Consider the following 16472-nt stretch of genomic DNA (forward strand, 5'->3'; position numbering starts at 1 on the left):
ATCACGAGAGCCATCAATACAGTTCTGTTCTGTCTGCTCCCATCGTTTACTGTGAGGCCACGTGAAATACAATGAAATATCAAAGAAATAATCATCGTAAAAATCACAATTATTATTATTTGGTGACTCTAAAGAGAAATTACAGAGAGGGGTTTTTTTGCATGTAGAGCAGGAAAGTGGGATTCAATCGCAAGTAGTCGCTGTAAACACACATGTGGAGACACTCTATTACATGAAGTGAGCTGATAGATCACCAAACACACATCAAGTCAGGTAATGATGGGGCCCATGAGCCACATTGGCAGTTAATTAACAATTGAATTTCCACTTTAGATACATGGTATTTAGAAGCTTCTTTTTTTTTTACTGTAGGAGTAGAAAGATGGAGCCACACCGGCAGGAGTGGCACTTACTCCATGCAGCTGTCAAGCACATGCAAAGGAGCTTCTAAGTGCACCGTGCATTCGACTCCATAGCCGGTTGAGAGCCAGCCAGTAATTTCGACCCATCGTGATTAATCAGCAGCTGTTAGCTTTAAAGTCCTTTGTCAAATATGTGGATCTCTTGGCCGAGAGGATCCGACTGCTGGCGTGTGCATACGTTTTAACTTGGAGCTGTGCAGAGCGTGTGACGCACAGTGGGTGGCGACAGCACGTTAGGTGATGCCTCCACTGTAATTTTTTATAGCGGTGGTTTATGCCGTTGTTGTTTTAGAGCACATTATATTAAAATGTCAGCAACAATAACTGCTCTCTCCATGGCTCTGGAAGCCCAGGTGGTGCATTAAACACCGCAGCACACACACACTCAAGAAATATCAAGTGGCAGTATTTTGTCTCATTTAAAGTGGCAATTTGTGAGATCCTCATATTTTTTTTTCTCCAAAGCGTTCAGTTTTCGGTGCCAAACATTTATTGCCGTAGCAATCTTGCATTGTATCGTGTTTTTGGCAGTCAATGTGTCCGATGAGTACTGACTTGTCTCTTACCTTGAATTTTAATTGTCCATGCGGGTCCTGCAATACCCTTTTCCTTCTTCTTCTGTCATTGCTGGATAGGTTTTAGAGGTAGGATAACAACAAATATAAGCCTTGAACTATCTATCAATAAAAAATGAATATATTTAAGCTTATTTCTCTCGTTTTTCCCAGGAGGAACATTTTCCTGCGATATTTAACGTCCAGTTGACACTGTTTAGCTCAGCAGGTGCAAATGACTATGAAAGTAATGACAACGATAAATAGCAACCTTGATTACAAAGCAAGCGTGAGTCAAACACGGCGTGCCAAGGTCAAGATCAGCCGGCGTCATCCGTTGGCAGGCTATCATTTTTCATGGGGTGCAACAAATTCACCACTCTCTATAGATGAACTCATTTCATTGTCCTGAGGAGTGTGACTGGATTCTGAATAAGGTGAGCTGGTCTTGTTTCTGGTGGATAAGGCCTGATATTGGTTGAATAAAATCCTGTTTCTATAATGGGAAGAAGTAATCATCAACTCACGAGCTGCAAACCTTATCAAATATTTAACATTGGTCCATACAGAGAGACTGTTGAAAGTGTAACTGCTGCTTATTCTTCGCTCCAAACCACAATGCAACTACTTTATGCTTCTTATGTGAGAAGTGCATAACTGACTGATAGTCCCCTGTCCATTGTTTAACATTTATCCAGGCCCAGGTCACAGGGGTAGATGGCCAAGTAGAGTTTTCCAGACGACCCTCTCCCCAGCCACGCTTCCCAGGAAGGTTCCCAGGCCAGATGGAATATGTTGTCCCACCAGCAGGTTTACCCCAGGGTCTCCTCCCAGTTGAGCATGCCCGGTAAACCTCTGGATTACGCCCAGGATGCATTCTGACTAGATACCTGAACCACCTCAAATGTCCCCTTTCATCATGAAGGAGCATCTGTTCTCCAATCTCCATCTGGACGTCTTAATTCCTCTCTCTTTCTTCAGGGCTGAGCCCAGGCACTCGACTGCGAAAACCTATTTCGGTCACTTGTATTCACGATTGATATTTGCAGCTAAAGTTATCTGAATCACCAGAGCTGTTGGTCACAGGGAGAGTTTGGTGTGTTTGTCACATGCAAGCTGGGGACCATGAGTAATGTCTAAAATTGTGTTGTATCGGTTCAGTGCGTGGGACTCTGCAGTCAGTCAACACATTGATAAGCTGTATGTTTATTCTCAAACAAAACCCACTTAATTATAATAATACTCAGACAGAGAGCACAACAGAATGAATCACTGTGTGGCTGCAGCATTGCTGTAAACCTGATTGTTGAGAACTTTGAGATCAACTTCAGTCAGCTGTCCTAACTTTTCGTCATCATTCCTACTGTCTTTTTCCGAGCTGAAAATAAAACCGACACCTTAACAATGATCTGCAAGTCTTCCCTTGCAAATGAAAGCAGTTAGAAATCAATGCACTTAATTTGTTTTTAATGGGAACAGCATCAACTAATTCCCTTAAATTTCCTCGAGACTGGTATCAAAGAGTATCTCTGTTGTTAAGTGATGCAGATTCGTCAAACTTTGTGTAGCATTTACCGCAGAACTCAACAGCTCATGAATTGCTTATACAGTCATTGTAATGCACAACACCACCACACATGTTAGCACTGATGTCATTAGTGTGTATGTGGGTGGTTGACTGATGGCAGTTAAGTAATTATGCTGATGCAGTCCTCAACACACAAACGTGTGTGTGTTTGTGCGCGTGTGTGCGTGCATGTGTTATAATCCACCTCTTTGATTTAGCCTGAATTCTTCCAAAGATTATTGCTGTATTCTCCCCTGAAGCTTCTCAGCTCTTAAAACAAAAATACATGTAAATTCTACAATTATTAATTATGATCATTAAAGCACATGATGCAGTTTATAAATGTTGTTCTAATAGCAAAAGGTGTATTGTATATATGTATTCCATTACGATGACAAGCTACAACTCCATGTTTTTTTTCCCTTGTACCGCCCGTCACATAAGTAACAATCCGAGATCTCAGGCTCAGTGAGAAGGAGAACACAAATTTAAAAGGTTTTCTCCTTTTATGTTGACATCTCGGTTTGTTTTTCGGGTTTTTAGATTGGATGGTTGCAGAGTAAGGAGTTCTAACACAGATGATTCCCAATGTCAATACCGTCTGGGGCTCTTTGATAAGCTTTTGTGCAATGTCCCTAAGTGCAGGCGAAGGCTCACTATAATAAACGGGCTCTATCCTCACAGCAGCTTTCATTATAGTTCATTCACCACATACTGTGTCCGGGGATCAATACTTCTTCTCCTCGTACAGCACAGACACCAGAGATGCAGCTCCAAGGGCAATAATGAGGAGCGGCATGAACCTGCTTCTCACAAACACATGAGCCTGGAACACTTAGACTGATCCGTGATGGAGAGAACTCAAGGACAGCTGAATTAACATTAGGGGATATTTGCATACAAAGCAATGAGTCGTATAGAAATACATTTTATCAGATTGTCTTAAATCGCACAAAATGCACTATGGGATTCTGTATGATTGGATAAACATATTAGAATTCTGTTTGATGATTGAATGAAAATGTAAATGCTGTCGATCTCCCTTTTGGTTTCATACAGTTTAACTGCAAATCAAAAGCTTTAATTGGATTATTCTATTTTCTCTTCAAAATGGAAAGTTTTCCCTGAGTGATAAGGGGTGCAACACGAGACACGTGGAAGTAAATGACTGTTTAATTGAAAATCCATGTCTTTACTTTACATGCAAGATTACAGTTATCTACAGATTAACTCAAATATACAAAATCCACCTGAAACAGGGAGTAATTATCACACACTGACTTATATTGGTTTATAGGCTCCCGTTTGATTTCAAGTGGTGAATACGTTTAATAACTCTGAACCTGAGTCGGTGTTCCACTGCTCTGCTTCATGGGTTGCACTGTGATTTGCTCTTCTCTCCGATTGCCCTAATGGTTTCCCAAAATATTTTTTTAATCAGAGCGTTGTGGGACGTCGAGAGGCAACAGACCACCAATCCTCAACTTCATTTGTTATATTAAAAGTTCTGTAATTAACTCTTGAATTTCAGAGGGAAGAGCTGAAGTGAAGTTCGCGCACAGAGACATAACTTAGGCCTCGACTGGTTTATTCTCGCTATTTGTGTCCCAGAAATGCATTAGGCTGCCTAATGATGCTGTACACCATCTCATAGACATGCAGCCCGATGCCATTTGTTTTAATTCCACATTACATGTATTAAAGCTTTCAGATGCAAGGATGTGTGGCTTTCATATCCAAGGATGTGTGGCTTTGCTCTGACTGAATTCTCAACTTGTGTCAGTTTAAGAGCACTGCCCGATAACACACGACCACGATGAGGCTGCTGTTCGTCTCTGTAATGCCGCTGAGGTAAATCAAGCCCAAGAACAGATTCACCACTTATAACTTAACCTTTCACAAAATCCTTCATTTGACATTTATTATCCCGACTGGCCTATAAATAAAAATAATTTTGCACCGAGGACAGAGTTGTTCTGTCGGGTCCGTGCCTGCCCATAGGGAAGGTGAGCCCTTGCATGAACCTCCAGAGATGTCTCTTTTGCCATCCTCAGCTGCGTGAGGCTATTATTCTCCTGTAGTCCGTGCTCCTCGACAAGGAGTCAAACTGACAGTCAACTTGAAACCTCAGCAAATCCCATCAGAGGAAAAAACTAAATATATAACACCAACTTACGCAAATAAGTTTACAAACTAGCACATTGATTCAGAACTCGCTTTCTCTACATCTTTCATACAAGGCTCCGATTTTGTCAGTCAAATTCTCTCAACACGTTATTGAACTGCCAGGTTTTTGAGCAGGGTTTAGCTGGATTCTCAAGGTGACTGCCATTACGTTTGTGCAATGAAGAAAACAAGCCAAGCTCTCCCTCCGAGCCGATGCTCGTAAGCTTCACTGACATCACAACCGCAGATACAAAACATTTTTTGGCAACGTCGTAAATCAAACAAAAGCCAGACACTTCGTGTGGCTGTGAGCTGTGATTTCACCACCTCCACTCGGAAGGCAGATGATAACTTGGAGCCCAACCAGGCAGCTGCCCACGTCTCAACCGGAGTCGCCCTGGGTTTAGGTCCTCAGCTGCACCCTCGCAGAAATCCTCACAAAGACAACTGGATGTGATCGAATCATTTAACCCAGAGGGAAGTGTGAGAGCAGGGAGAGCTCACCCTGACTGACCAAAGAGAAAAATACCAATACTCAGCTTGAAGCCTCTCAGTCCACTGAGGGGTCGCCCACTGATGTTTTGAATCTTCGACTTCCAGCAACACTAACGCTCTTCATTTTCTTTCTTGGTCTTTGTGTGTGATTATTATTTGAAAGCTTGCTGTAAGGAAAGAGAGAGAGAGAGAGAGAACAGGCAGACACAGGGTTTTTATAACATCTTCAACAGTTGGATCTATTGTGTTAAATCCCTGCCAGGGTAATAATAAATGTCTGATATCATAATTGGTCTTATTCAGAAGAAGGTTTTGGAATGTAACATACACACAAACTAATTTCAGACAATATAATGTTCTTTTTCTGCACTAATTAGACCTTCATTAGTGTAAATACTGATGTCAGTTGTTAATTTTTGGCCTGATCACTCAACTGTAATTACTTCAGATTCTTTTTTTGTTTCTCGGCACAAAACAATAACTTTATTATCTCCCAATTACAATTGAAGTTTGAAGGCAAGACCCTGGTAACTATGAAGTCCAAGATCTTCGTCTTTCCAGAGGCCACCATTTAAAAAGAAAAGAAAAAAAACCAAACATGTGATGTCAGAGCTTTATTTAACTACAGAAGAATTTCGGATGTAAATGTTAATCGGCTGCCTGCTGGCCATTCACAGCGATTGTACATATTCATTATGATTTCATTTAATTGTGAGGATGCTTCCAAATAAGTTTTCCCTGTGCTCCTGTGGGGGCGTGCATGAATCATAAGATCAGTTTTCAGACTGTCTGAGCTATGCTGTGACGGAAAAACAAGTTTCGCTGCTAACACGTCAGTCTACCAACCAGCAATCCTGAGCATATATAGACAAATATCGCAAAAGCATCACACAAGCAGGGAAACACATTTGATCTCTGTGCCCTGAGCCTCCACGTCAATCACAGGGATTTAGGTCATCTGGCATTAAATCATATTGACGTCTTGTAGTTGTGGCAGAAAAAACACTTAATGTAAATCTATGTCCTTAGGTCTGATCCTAATTGAGTGTTGTAGAGAGTGTTCTCCTTATTTTTTTTTGCCGTAACTGAGAAACCATTGTGGGGATTACAGCGACAGCCTCTGGCCAAAACATCTAAAGTGGCACTTAGAGGAAACACTTTCTTACATTTCTCAGTAAATATTGCAAATTTACTTTTGCTTCGAGTCTGCTTTGAATTCATCAGTGAAACTTTTCTTTTTCTTTCACAGCCTTTGCCTCTTTTTTTGCCTCACAGGTGCAGATTATCAGTCTGCAAATGTTCTCTGACCCCGAAACAACCACCCACTGAGCCTGTGTCAGAAAATATCACAAAATGTTTTTTTCAAAGGAGAAAAAAATAAAAAAGCAATTCTTTCAGTGAAGGAAATTAATTAATCTGCTGAAGTAGCTGGGATTCATTATAGCAAAGAGGATGCCTTTCCCTTACTTTTTCATGTGGAATTAATTTCTTTTGATCAGTAAGCTTTCTGAAAAATACATTATATATCAGCATCAGTTTTGGCCGCAGGGAGTGAGAGAACATTTTTAGAAAACGTTCAAACTGCTAAGTTCTTCTTCCCAAATTGGGATGTTTGTGAAGTGATGAAGCTGAGGAACATATTTTCTGGGGATAGACACATCAGGTAAATCAAGTGAGATGTGAATGAAGGCAGCTGCTGCAGAGACAGAGGGGACAGATGACAGATGTACCCCGCGCTGGAAATCAAATCAAGGCAGCAATCAGGTAATGACGCCTCAACGCATTGGCACCAAGCTCAGCCCAACACTTGTAATGGACATTGGACATAAACAAGTTTAGTTTAGTCTTGTTTTGTTTTACTGCAGTCCTCCAAGTTTTATATATGTATAATTTTTTTGGGGGGGGTAATTTATTATTTATGATAGCCCAATGTGTTCATGCTCAGTTATGTGTCAATATCACTCACACAAACATTTTTTTGCTCCATGAGTCTTCAGAATAAAATGTTCAGAAGATAGATTTTTGTATTCTTATGTATCAATACAGATTTCCACAAGAAACCATGTTTAGAGCCAACAAACCTTCATGGCCTACAAACACACTGCTGCAGCTTCTGGTGCCTGTTCCAGCATCTGTACAGTAAAGCATAATGAGAGATTCCACTACAGAAAGTAAAAGTTACGAGCATTTGCATTTTTCTCTGCACATATTTCTTCTTATTCACACTCCTATGTGTTGTAGTGCAACTTTATTTTTCTTGGCACAAGTGAGGAAAAGAAATTAATTGCAACCTACTAAATCCACGGTATACTCTAATGCTACTTAGCAAGATATTTGGCTGACTGCCGCGTAATATTAATTAAGTCACTCTTAACATTTGATCATGTGGTAAGCTGTAGTTTACTAATTAAACACAGCCTTAGAAACTTCACAGCAACACAGCGTATGTCGTAATATTGTCGTTCAAGAGACAAAGGCTAATTTTCTTTTCAAACGTCAAATGCAAAGTGAAGCAGGAATGGCCCTTGTGATCACATCTGCTGACGGCTGGGTGAAACTCTGGAGACTCATGTCCGTCCATTCAGTGGGTGAAGAGCTCTAATGCACAGTCCACATAATTTAATTTCTCACTTTCTTTTAGTGGTGTGACAACATGTTATTTTCTTATAACCACTAATTTCAGTCAGTCTGTTATTTTCAGTTCTGAGAGGGCTTTTTGCCCATTAGAGTAGAAAAGTGGGACTATGGATAATGACTGCAATATTATGGGCTGCACTATAGCTGATTGGATAATGTATAGACGAGGACAGTTAGGTCCCTTCCAGTTGTTCATAGGGAAAGTGAAATTTGCTCTTTCTTTTAAATGTGTATTAAATGGGGACTTGGTGCCTGTTCCAATGAAATCATGATTGATTCATGATATGCTAAGCTGACCACAGGTGGTATATGCAGGGTAGAACAGGGCTTTTACTGATTAGAAAGTAATGCTAGCTAATCAGAGTAGGGGTCACTGTAAACTGTTTCCCGACACAGGGGGGCAGCGTCCTTTGGAGGCTGCATTTGTAGACTGTCCGCATCAAACTGTTGCTTGTAGCCTGGTTTCAAAGGCTCCTTCAAATTCGGGCCAACAATTGTGTCCTCCCACAACAAAGGATCAAACTGGTAGATCCTTCCTTTGGCAAAACTAGGAAGGATCTACCATGTTTAAATGCATGTGCAGTGTTGAAGCTAACAGCTAACTTTGTGGTCAGTCAATAGCTCTAAGAACCATTTGGCTCTAATAGGCCATAAAGGCAGAACTAGAAGGAAACAGTGTGGTCTCATCTTTGCGTCACCACTGTGTCCCACTCTTTCGGTTGCATCGTTAGCCTCTTTGAGCCGCTGCACTTACTGCACCTCGGCTGGCTGCATGGCTTATTCGCTTTATCACAGCGTGCACATTGAGACAAGACTGTCTTGCTTTGGCTCAGCCTGCCCTTGGATGGCATGGCCTTCTTAGACCAAGTCCTCCCAAGGATGCAACCCACGAAATGGGACACGGCTGATGGGTTGTGGAAAGGAGCACCACAGACTATTGTTACTTCTGTGAAGGTTCAAATTCATCCAATTCGTCAAAGCCTGCAAACAATGGGCCCGACCCTCACTTATCTCCATGGCAATTTATTAAGCTTTAACCTTAGTGAAAAGAAGGCTCGTGTTCAATAGCAGTAGTAGTGTCATTTATATTAATGCATCAATATTAAATTAAACCAACTGACTGACTAAGAACATAAATCTTTGTCCTAGTTAGATGCTACATGACCCACAACTCTTGCTGTGAGATAGAATTTTAAATTAGCTGGCCTCTGCATGATGTATTGGGTCTTACTTGAATCCCTGCAGCCATTTCAAGGTGGAAGGTGTTCTCATCCACCTCCAGGTGGCTGCAGTGTAGCCTGCAGACCACTGAACTTGGAAGTGGTCGGTTGTGTTTCAAAGGACACATTGGACACACACAGTTCAGTCGCTGTGCACAATCTGTGTCCAATGAGCCCATGCGTCCGTGAAAAATCATAATAGAATAAAAAAGTTATATCTTCTCTCTAATCCACCCACTCACACCCCTCGTCTCTTCTTCTAATTTGAAAAACAATGGCTTGTGGGACTGCAGCAGCATCTCCCTCATTTAATTTGACCAGATTAAAAAAAGTTTCATTTTGTAGCAAGTGCGATTTTTTTTAAAGTAACCTAAAGCATGAACATGAAATAGCCTGTTTATAATTCACCTCTTTTGAATATTGTGCTAGATAAAAATTTCCTCTGAAATTCAATGCGGGAGAAATGCTGCATAGAGTTAAAGGGATAATTCAACTTTTGGGGAAATTCTGTTTATATACGCTATAAAATGCATTGCACCTTGTCAAGAAATAACCCAGGACATGACTTTGAAACTAAAATGTAGTTATAAGTGAGAGTTTTTGTACAGACATAAAAAAGGAAATATAAGGAGTTAAGAAGATAAGCTTATATTTACCTGAGCAAGGCTAGCTGTTGCTTCCAGTCTTTATTGGGTTAACCCTCTCCTGGTTGAATAGCTTTACATTCAAGGGACATTTACAAATGTTAAAACTCTAAGCTAGAAAACTGAAAAACTATTTCTTAACTCTTCCTTGAATTCAAACTATGTGAGCCCCTGTGACCCTTGCAGGAAAAGCTGTATGGATAATGGATGACTGGTTGGGTGAACTGTGTGTCTGCATGTGTTAGTTTCCTCAGGAGGAGAATATGTCCGTGTGTTAGGGCTGGGAGAACACTGCTTTCTTTTACAAAATAAGAGCAGCTGATGTGAATCGTACCAGTCCGTAACAATCACTAACGCAGGCGCTGATAAGTAATGTATGATAATGTATTCTTCCTAATTCCAAACCATTACCATGCTCTGTGTGAGCGCGCTACAGGCCTCCAGCCAAACTCCTGCCTCACACTCCTGCACACCCTCCCCCTGAGCTTACTACTGGTTGTCATGATTCACACCAAAAAAAAATAGGGCCCTAAATGTATAGAATTTCACACAGGCTACGCCCTCCAATGGGCTCATTAGGCTCAAACACTGCTTTACGCAGGGAGAGCAGCACACTAAAAAGCAGCAGGTGATCCACAATGTGCTTGCTGCAAATGCGTGGAACCTCAGGACCATCTCCAGGAGTTCCACGGCCCCCTGGGGTTTCCAGTGCTCTCGGTTGGCAGTAAAGCACGTTGTGTAATTGTATAGCACAATGCAATAATCCCCTGATGACGTGCAATTTACCAAAACTTCCATTTAAGCCTGGAAATATCCAAAAAAGATCATCAGATGAAAGAAAATGTATCATGTGTATACAAAATGGGTACATGTGTAGTCGTTGAATCATTTATAACACGACAGTTATTAATTTCATCACGACTGCCGAAAGGTAGACAGAGCTTTACAAATGTCCCTCACGTGGATCCTATTAGTCTTATTACCAGTAGACAATGTGTGCAGCCAAATGTGCAAGTGAGAAAGAAGTGATTGTCAATTTCCTGCTAAACTGCAGCCTCCCGGTTTAGCTGTGGATAACCTCAGTTTTGGCATTGTCTCTCTTCCGCAGACCCAAAATATGTCCCAATTAGCTGCTACCTCGCTTGTCACTGTCCTTGGCAAGATGTCACTGAGGGCAAAGAAGCAGAAGCGTGAATCCTGTTATTTCTTTTTTTTTGCAACATGGGTCTTATTTTTGCAGCTCGGCCTATTGTGCCTTTGGGCTATGTTGATATTTCACTAACAAACTTGAGATCCGGGAACGTGACGATGCAACAGAGCCAGAACAAAGTCCAGAGCGCTGGAGTCACAGGGATGGTCAGACAATCAATTTGTAAACAAACATGAACCCTTTAAGGTGTAGAAATGTACAGACATGCACACACACCCACACACACACACACACACACACACACACACACACAAACACACACACACACACACACACTCACTCTCACACACAGATTCGACAGTTCTGACAACCACCTCGGCATCTATTAGAGAAGGAAAAAAAATCGCTGCAGTGCAGGTTTGAGAATGCATAAAAGAGAGCTCGCCTGGAGATTCCCGCTGGTTTTACCTTTCCACATCGCAGATCGATATTGTCTGTCTAGTGAGCGCATTTGATAAATGGGAAGTCAATGCAGTTTCCTAACCCCCCCCCCCCCCCCGCCATAATTCCCGCTCCTTCATCAAACACAAATCAAAACTTGAATGCTCATTATGAGCAACCTTTTCTAAAGGCCTCTTACAGTAATTGAGATGAAAACAAAGACAGTAAATTGACACATTGCTTTATGAAATTGGGCATAGAAACCCAAGGTGAGTCACATTTGGCACTTTACACCTTCAGACCTGCGTATGCTAATTCTAACCTAACCTATCTACCATTTAAAGGGCACTGAACTTGGGTCTTAAAATACGCTGTTCGAAAGTAATGAATACATAAATAAATAAAAGTTTTATTGTTAATATGGTGTTTATAAAACAATATTGACCAAAAGTCTCTGTGGCTCTTAAGCAATAAAACTCAGACTATTGAATGATGCGAGGGAGGATTCACAGAGGGGTTGAAGTATTCTCAAATCAACAGAACTTTGCTCATCGAACCGAACTGACTGTTGATCAGACTATGAGCATTATTTATAATAAAGTGAGGGAAACAAAGTGAGTCTGAATAAAGGTAATTTAGAAACTTTGAAGTACAATGCTGATGAATATATGACGGCATTTTACATTGGAATTCAAACATGCCTCGTGTCACAGAGGAGCATTTACAAAAGATGCAAATGGCAAGAACAGCCTTTATAAAATAAAACTATGAAAACTAACTGTGCCCTTGACAACACAGGTGTGGAGGTGGAAAGCAAAAGTGAAAATAACACGTCGGCCCCAGTAATCTGCAAGAGCAAGACTTGAATGCTTCAGGGGAACTTAATCACCCAGGAGTGCAACAATACGACTGTGTCAATAATGTTGTATATTTTACACAGCAGCAGAAATATCTTTTGAAAGTTGATAGACTTTTAAAAGAAGGATTTGATTATACAGTGTAGCGAATCACAAAAGGGATTTATTATAGCATAGGCCCCAGTTTGCTGGGATGTATTGCTTCAGGCGGTTCACTCACCTGTATCTCCCAGCATGCATTAAAATTGTAGAGCATTTATCAACAGCCCTGTGCAGCAAAAAAGAGCAGCTCTGCATTGAAAGATGCAGCAGATTGATTTTGTCAGCCCTTCCCTCCCTGTATGAACTAGAGCTGTACACCTCTGCCAACCAATCAAGTTCAGGTTCACATCCACACCTGTCTTGACTCATATAATCTACAGTATGCAGTCAGTGCTGAATATAACATTGGCTTATGAATACTTCAGTTTTGGCCAAAAGTGTGTTGCATGAAGCTGCAGTGACCTTTGACCACCAAAATCTGATCAGTTTATCCTTGATTCCAAGTGTTCCATCTAGATTTGATGGATTTATGGAAGTGCATACATATGGACTAACATATCCATCCATCGAAGACTTTAAGGAATTGTATTTTTTATGATTTCTTGAGTTAGGGCCATAAATGTTGTTCTGTGCCCTCAAAGTTACCTCGACCTTTGACCGAAGTCTTGTCAATTTGAGTACAAGTGAACGGTTTTGTAAATTCCTACATGTTCCTCCAGAGATAAAAGTATGTATTATGAGGTCACAGTGACCTTGACTGGACCTTTGACCACCTCACTCAAATCAGTTCACTGTTGAGTCCAAGTGAATGTTTATACCAAAAATAAAAAAAATAATTCCTGTGGTTATTGCTGGTGTTGCATTCACAAGACAGGAGGTCACTTTCAATTTGACCTTTGACCTTAGACCAGTAAAAAAAGGATAAGAAAATGTTTATACTAAATTTAAAGATATTCCCCTAAGGTCTCACAAACAATATCATCAATACATTTTTGCATGGCACTATTCATAAAACTCAAGCAAAAATAATAAGGGTCCCCCCCCCCACGTCTACACACAGAGCGTTAAATAAACGTACCTACCAGAGTTGCATCATGTGTTGATAGACCAAACCTTATTGAACATGTGTAGCTCTTTCTGTATCTGCAGCTACTCCTACACACATTAATACGTTTACAACATCAGACCTGCAGTATTGGTGTGATGTCAGTAAGTTGCTGCTGTTGTAAAAAGTAGAAATGTTAATCCGACGGTTGATTGAAGAAATTTGTGAATCTTGTTGTCACACCTGAAAGTCTGGACCAAGCTCAGAACCAAGGTCAATGTCTTTGTTATAATGCAAACGTTTGACCTCGTAACTTTTGGTTTCACATACAAATTTAGGAAGCAGACCAAATACTTTTGTGTGAGATACTTACACTCTGCCGTCATCACCTCCGTGCTCTTCATCGACTTATACTTTACATTGACTGGTTTGTAGATGGGAGGGGATCTTAGGTTGGCATGAAGTCAATGGGTTATAGTATTTCTGTTTGAGTGGAATAAATAAAACAGTTCAATGTAATATGTGTATGGTAATACTACCAGGAAAATGAATGTACTCATCATCCATTTTTATCGTCAGTGACAAAGACTACAAGCGATCCAGCTAGTCGCCTCCACTCTTCTGTTATTAATACTTTCTCAACATTTCCACACTGCAAGTGAACCAACCTGTGATTTAGTTTGATCCAGATCCAAACCAACTCTTTTGCTCTGACAACATTTTTATCTGTTGTTCACACCTGATACTTCTAATACTAAACTGATCCGGACATAACAAGATGTGAAATGTGTGAAGATAAGGTAAGACCAGTTTTAAACTCCACCATATATGTGAAGCCATGAGCTAGTGCCATTTTTCTGATCAGGATCTTTGTTTCAGAAGAAGTTGCTGTCGAAAAAACGACTTCAGTAAGAAATAAATGATGCTACACTGACCAGACACAGACTCGTACAGATCTGAGAAATCCATGAGTGAAGCTAAACAAAACCCTCTAATCCATTGATTTGTCCTGTGAGCAGGGTCTCTTCTCATCTGCACCTTATCTGTCTTCCCGAGACATATCTAACTACCTCCCCATTACTCTCCCATTATACGCTGCCACTCGGTGGCATTTTCACAAAAACCTTTGCTTCAGTGAGAAAACACGATCACCCCCAATTGAAAGCATGTTAAAAAGGTCACACATCCGAATAAATGCCAACAATGCCAAAGTATTCCCCCCGCTATACAAACACTCAAGCAAAACAGATGCTTGCTGCACAACCAGTGGGGTTGAAAGAACTCGATGCAATGTGAGCTTGGCCTTTAATTAAATAGCACGGGATTGATTTTTTTGGGGGCCACAGCTGAACGGACGTGAAAAAGAAACCAAGCTTCATTGTGACATGGCACGGTGTCCGTTGTGATTAGATGGCTTTTACGGCGTAATTAAAGTACAGCAGTTTATGCAGAGTTCAACAGCTTTGTGCGACATTGTCACTTTTACAATCTACATCAACTGCTGTCAGTTTGAAATATGTTCCATGTGAGCTTCCGTAGCAGTTGTCAGTGAGTAACGGTTCCCAGCTTGCATGTGTGATAAAGAGCAGTTTTGCTGTTGAGAGAAGAGGCCGAGCATTTGACTTCAACCTCTCGCTTGACAGCCCAACTTGCCGGGGATGTATTCAGCGTGACTTTTTGCCAAGGTTATAGAGACATTTATCAGTGCCGGGCTCTTCCTTAACACAATAGGAGAGGAAGAAGGATGAAGGCACTTTTCCTAAAGCACATGCTGCTGCCTGAGCCTTGCATCTTATGAGCCAAGTTCTTGGTTAGTGTTAAGATCCGTGAAGCAGTATTGTGATTCATGGCGTTTTCCAAAAAGATACAGTGCATCTCTGTTGAAAATCAGCCTTGGGCATAGACTGGATTTCCCTCCTGGATTATTGGCTGACTAGGATGATGTATAAGGAAGTCAATAAGGCAAAGTAAATCCATTCATTCAATTCATTTTTTACTCACTCAATCTATCTCAGGGTCGCTGATGACTGAGGTGTTTCGGGGCAGAGGGCATAAAACAATGTGAACTCCTGAGTATTTACATTCCAGCATGCATGTCTTTAGGGAGGAAGTAGGAGTGTGAGTTGTTAACCAGAGTAAACAGTCTGTGGCTCGAACCGGTGTACCTCTTCTCATGAGGCAACATTTCCCACTGAGCCAGTGAGAATAAATACTGACGTGTGAAACAGGAATGTCTTAAAGAATGAATCTCTGGTCAACATTAATGCACAGCACACATGGAAGTATATAGAAAAACACAAGCCGCCTCTTTTTACCATCACATACCCAGTATGAGGCACAGGCCAGATAAATGAAGCGTGCACCGAACATCGCAACATGGCGCCGGTTAAACCAGGAATTAATTTGGATAATTTGAAGTCCTGTAGCATTTCTAAAAAAAAAAAGAAAAGTTAAACATTGATAACCGTGTCATTTTGTCAACATAATGAAGAAGTAAATGATGTGGACTAATAAATGAATTTGTTAAATGAAATGGAAAATGAAAGGTTGATGTAGTATGAGCCTCTTTGCATTTTCATCGTGTTCTGCTCCGCCGTGCTCAGCTTCCACATCAGTGTCACACTACATGCTAATGCTAAACCCCAGTCAGGGGCCTCAACTTCAATACAAGCAGCTACATGACGGGAATGTGGTTCCTCGTACTGGCAACAAGAGGAAGAGTGTTGTCGTCATGACAGTATTAAAAGAGTTGAATATAGCATGGGTGAGTCATCTTTGATTTGACTTGCCCGTCGCTGTTTCATCCGCAGACCATCACTTCCAGCGACGCTCCTTCAAGAACATAAAGACTTTGTGGGAAATGAGTAAAGCCTCAGGTGTGAGCTAACAGGCTCAGAGAAATATGTATGAAAAGAAGAGGGAACTCTGTGCGTAAAATGTCTGAAACAAACGCACACAAAAGACAGAAAAAGACAAATTTACACATTGTAAGTCCAGTGTATGTGAGTGATTGTGGGATATGAATTTTAGGTTTGCTGGTATGGACGGGGATTAAACTGATAGGAAGCCAAAACACTCCTGTGGACAAATATCAATATAGTTTGAAAATGCCATTTTCAAACGAAGACATGATTGTGTGGATGTAAATTACATTTTTCAAATCCCATTCGGGTGAGATCATGTCAATGTTCTATACGTACAGTGTTTAATTCATAACCTTGAGTTTTAAGCA

Source organism: Limanda limanda, chromosome 1 (assembly GCF_963576545.1).
Source record: "Limanda limanda chromosome 1, fLimLim1.1, whole genome shotgun sequence".
NCBI classification, from domain to species: domain Eukaryota; kingdom Metazoa; phylum Chordata; class Actinopteri; order Pleuronectiformes; family Pleuronectidae; genus Limanda; species Limanda limanda.